We start from the raw sequence: 6,000 nt of genomic DNA, 5'->3' as shown, positions 1-6,000 counted from the left end.
AGAAAATAGAACCGGAACAGCGTTCTGGCTCAACTACACCATTGGTTACCGCTAATGCTAAAGGCATGATATAGTGTCAATTATTCAGCTGTCAGAAAAGAATACACTGTTTGCAAAGATGATGAATCTCTAGTAAATACTCCAGCAGTTCTCTAATTCAACATCATGCACAAACTGGTGTGCAGTATACTGTAGGGATTTGTGTTTATCATGTTAAAAACTGTAACGTATAACAGTTTGCAATGCTTTTGCTTGTCCATGGTAAACCATGTTTTTACAGTGCTTTACCACACTTCTGTTGTATGGAAACTGCCTGGGCTGTACCATCTCCTCTCAGGTAGGGCTGTGCAAATACTTGTATTTTCAGAGTAATTCCCTTTTAGATGATTTAAATTGTCCTTGTTTACACAACTAATGAGTACCAATCAATTACAATACTGATGTGATCATACTAAGTAAACATGCTCATTTTTTACCTGTGGTTATTTGTCATTTCTTTTATCCTTTTGATTTCATATTGCTCTTTTCTTAGAAATGCATCATCTCTGCAGTGAATGCTGGGATTATAGTCCTGGGCAAGATGTAATCTGTGATTAAACTCCACAAACCTCTTTTTAATCTTGACAAAGAAATACATATCCCAGTATGCACAGACAACTGATGAAGAAATACATACCCCAGTATGCACAGACAACTGATGAAGAAATACATATCCCAGTACGCACAGACAATAGCTCTGAAGTAAGGTCTAAGGAAAGGTCATGTGTACTTGGCAAATCAGTTACATTTGCTAGTTTTGCTCTGACCGGATTGTGATAGTACACTGACTTTAAAACCTTTTATACAAGACTCTATCACCGATACACAGGCTTCACCTCTTTCTACCCTGTCACACTGAAAAACCTATGGAAAAACAACCTCAATCTGCCACCTACTGTGTTGTATTTTAGGACTATAGGCACTGCTGCTACAATAAGAGAGCAATGTTTTACATGCAGTGTAAAAGCAAGCCATATTTCTTTTTTTTTTTCTCTGCTGCAAGACAGCTTTTGCTAAATCAGACCTCTCTGTATTCAAATAGCTCTGAGATTCTGATTTAATGGCTCATATGTGTGTATAATAGCAGCCATATTTTCTACAATTCTGCGTTTCTCTGACAGTGTGTGCAACACTGTGCGAGTATGTGTGTGTGCCCCTGACTGTGACTGTCAGAGCGTGCTGGGCCATGGCAAACTTGGAAGCTGGCCAGGGCTGCAGAGGAGTGCTGTTTCTTGCTGCCGTCTCAGTGGTATTCAGACTAAAACCACCATTTTACTTGCCCTCTTTCACACAGACATTATCTAGGCTTGTATTCAGATCTGATAAATAGTGATATCTATCTATCTATCTATCAGCCTGTCTGTGTCAACTGGTATTTGTCTGTCTGAACAGAAGAAAAATTACAAACAAGAGGAGGCCATTTGGCTCATCAGTGCTCTTCTAGTTCCTAGCAGCTGATTAATCCCAAAGTCAGATTTTAGGAACCCAATGATTCAGCATAAATGTGGCTCGTTGGCCTTCACGATTGTGTAAAGTGCTACTCTACCCTAATCTGTTCTAAGTCTGTCAACGATTCTAACTGTCTCCAATTTCTAACTGTGTACTGGTTCTGGATTCTGTGTTGCACCTAAAATATTGGTTGGGGTCAATCCAGACCTGCCCATCTCCTGTCATTCAGTCCAGGGTCTCAAGAGACAATTCTGTTTTCTTCTTGAACACGCTGCTGCTACCCATGTACTGCCTGAGGAGGGCTTGAGATCAGTGAGCCTCCTCTGATCTCACCGTCTAGACAATTTCACTCCGGGGGAGCCAAGCAGCAGACGTTGCCAAGTTCCTGAACCCTGGAGGAGAGAGTTTTGATTTGATTTTTGATATGATTTGAACTTATAAGCTCCAGACTGCTTAGTCACCCAGCAAAAGACTGATTATTGGGCCGAACTGTGTGGTGGTTCAGCAAAGTGCACTAATGCCCACCATCAGCTAAGCTGAGTCCACCAAGGTCATTACACTGGAGACAAGATTAGGACCCAGATCCAGAGATTCTGCTGAATAGCCCACTACACCAGGACCTACAGAAAATACACCACAGTGAACTACATCAGGACCTACTGAAAATAGACCACGATGAACTACATCAGGACCTACTGAAAATAGACCACGATGAACTACACCTGAACCTACTGAAAATACACCACAGTGAACTACACCAGAACCTACTGAAAATACACCACAGTGAACTACATCAACCTACTGAAAATACACCACAGTGAACTACACCAGAACCTACTGAAAATACACCACAGTGAACTACACCAGAACCTACTGAAAATACACCACAGTGAACTACACCAGAACCTACTGAAAATACACCACAGTGAACTACACCAGAACCTACTGAAAATACACCACAGTGAACTACACCAGAACCTACTGAAAATACACCACAGTGAACTACACCAGAACCTACTGAAAATACACCACAGTGAACTACACCAGAACCTACTGAAAATACACCACGATGAACTACACCAGAACCTACTGAAAATACACCACAGTGAACTACACCAGAACCTACTGAAAATACACCACAGTGAACTACACCAGAACCTACTGAAAATACACCACAGTGAACTACACCAGAACCTACTGAAAATACACCACAGTGAACTACACCAGAACCTACTGAAAATACACCACGATGAACTACACCAGAACCTACTGAAAATACACCACAGTGAACTACACCAGAACCTACTGAAAATACACCACAGTGAACTACACCAGAACCTACTGAAAATACACCACAGTGAACTACACTACATCAGAACCTACTGAAAATACACCACGATGAACTACAGAACCTACTGAAAATACACCACAGTGAACTACACCAGAACCTACTGAAAATACACCACAGTGAACTACACCAGAACCTACTGAAAATACACCACAGTGAACTACACCAGAACCTACTGAAAATACACCACAGTGAACTACACCAGAACCTACTGAAAATACACCACAGTGAACTACACCAGAACCTACTGAAAATACACCACAATGAACTACACCAGAACCTACTGAAAATACACCACAGTGAACTACACCAGAACCTACTGAAAATACACCACAGTGAACTACACCAGAACCTACTGAAAATACACCACAGTGAACTACACCAGAACCTACTGAAAATACACCACAGTGAACTACACCAGAACCTACTGAAAATACACCACAGTGAACTACACCAGAACCTACTGAAAATACACCACAGTGAACTACACCAGAACCTACTGAAAATACACCACGATGAACTACACCAGAACCTACTGAAAATACACCACAGTGAACTACACCAGAACCTACTGAAAATACACCACAGTGAACTACACCAGAACCTACTGAAAATACACCACGATGAACTACACCAGAACCTACTGAAAACCTACTGAAAATACACCACAGTGAACTACACCAGAACCTACTGAAAATACACCACAGTGAACTACACCAGAACCTACTGAAAATACACCACAGTGAACTACACCAGAACCTACTGAAAATACACCACAGTGAACTACACCAGAACCTACTGAAAATACACCACAGTGAACTACACCAGAACCTACTGAAAATACATCAACCTACTGAAAATACACCACAGTGAACTACACCAGAACCTACTGAAAATACACCACGATGAACTACACCAGAACCTACTGAAAATACACCACAGTGAACTACACCAGAACCTACTGAAAATACACCACAGTGAACTACACCAGAACCTACTGAAAATACACCACAGTGAACTACACCAGAACCTACTGAAAATACATCACATACACCAGAACCTACTGAAAATACACCACAGTGAACTACACCAGAACCTACTGAAAATACACCACAGTGAACTACACCAGAACCTACTGAAAATACACCACAGTGAACTACACCAGAACCTACTGAAAATACACCACAGTGAACTACACCAGAACCTACTGAAAATACACCACGGTGAACTACACCAGAACCTACTGAAAATACACCACAGTGAACTACACCAGAACCTACTGAAAATACACCACAGTGAACTACACCAGAACCTACTGAAAATACACCACAGTGAACTACACCAGAACCTACTGAAAATACACCACAGTGAACTACACCAGAACCTACTGAAAATACACCACAGTGAACTACACCAGAACCTACTGAAAATACACCACAGTGAACTACACCAGAACCTACTGAAAATACACCACAGTGAACTACACCAGAACCTACTGAAAATACACCACAGTGAAAACACACCACAGTGAACTACTGAAAATACACCACAGTGAACTACAGAACCTACTGAAAATACACCACAGTGAACTACACCAGAACCTACTGAAAATACACCACAGTGAACTACACCAGAACCTACTGAAAATACACCACAGTGAACTACACCAGAACCTACTGAAAATACACCACAGTGAACTACACCAGAACCTACTGAAAATACACCACAGTGAACTACACCAGAACCTACTGAAAATACACCACAGTGAACTACACCAGAACCTACTGAAAATACACCACAGTGAACTACACCAGAACCTACTGAAAATACACCACAGTGAACTACACCAGAACCTACTGAAAATACACCACGATGAACTACATCAGAACGAAGGAACATTCAAAGCAAAGTTAGTGAAAGCATTTTCTAATTTTATTATTTTTTATGTTTGCTTTTTTTTTTTTTTTTTTTAATATGTTCTGATTATTGCATGAACTACACCATAGCCCCATAACCGATGTGGCTTTTATACTGAACAACAAAAAGGCAAGCCAATTAGAAGAAAACAGAGTGTACACCACAGTGTGTGTGTGTGAACTACACCAGAACCTACTGAGAAGAGAGAGAGAGAGAGAGACAGTGAACTACACCAGAACCTACTGAAAATACACCACGATGAACTACATCCGGACTGTAAAATAGTGCCTGATGAACACATTGAACGACTTGAAATGTCTTGTGAAGTTGTGATTGCATTCATTCTGTTCCTGATGATTTTTTACTGTTTGCTTTTTTTTTCTTTTTTTTTGTTAGCATATGTTCTGTTTAAGTGAATGGAGCTTTTATGTGTTATCCTTGACTTTTATGTGGTGTCACCTTGTGGAGTCTTGGATATGGAATAACCTTTTGTGTGGTGCCTCCATTGTAAGTGTTCACAGAGCAAGCCAAGAGTGTTGTGAGAGAGAGAGAGAGAGAGAGAGAGAGAGAGAATAATTCCACAGTACTCCCAGACCAACACAGCAAATAAAAACTCAGGGACTTTAATTTTAGCAAAGGCTAATTTTAAACAAATGTATATTTAGACTTCCAAGCACGACAGCTCAGACAGTCTCCTGCTTACATCAGTGTTTTGCTCCCACACGCAGCAATTAACAAAGGTGTATCTGCCGTTCTCTGAAAGTAACACTGCCGCATCTTTGCATTATTATTCTAAATTAAACATTATTCTAAAATAGCCAGGGCACGGCAATGCACCAGTGTTCACAAGCCCATTGAGAATCTAAAACCTAGCTGCCTTTAAAGAAATACAGAAGAGAAATAGGCCACAGTGAACATATACTTGGGTGCAACTAGTAGGTTGTCCATGCTGGTGAGATTAATGTAAAGTATTTTTTATATATATATATGAGAGAGATATTGAAGATTGTATGCATATACTGTTGAGACAACTAAACACTGTATATAATCCAACAGTTCTTATAAAATGAAACTAGTTTACATGTGACATTCTACAACAGAGATGCCCCTATGCTACTTAACATAAACCTGTTTTTGTAAAGCTTTAAGAATACATTTTACAACAGCATTTAAAACATTAGCGTCTTTAGAAACTACTAGAAGCCCTTGCTGCACAACCTGTGTGGAAATCACTAGACGAGCCTTGT

This window comes from Polyodon spathula, chromosome 6 (genome assembly GCF_017654505.1).
Source record: "Polyodon spathula isolate WHYD16114869_AA chromosome 6, ASM1765450v1, whole genome shotgun sequence".
Classification (NCBI taxonomy): domain Eukaryota; kingdom Metazoa; phylum Chordata; class Actinopteri; order Acipenseriformes; family Polyodontidae; genus Polyodon; species Polyodon spathula.
This window is presented reverse-complemented; position numbering follows the sequence as displayed.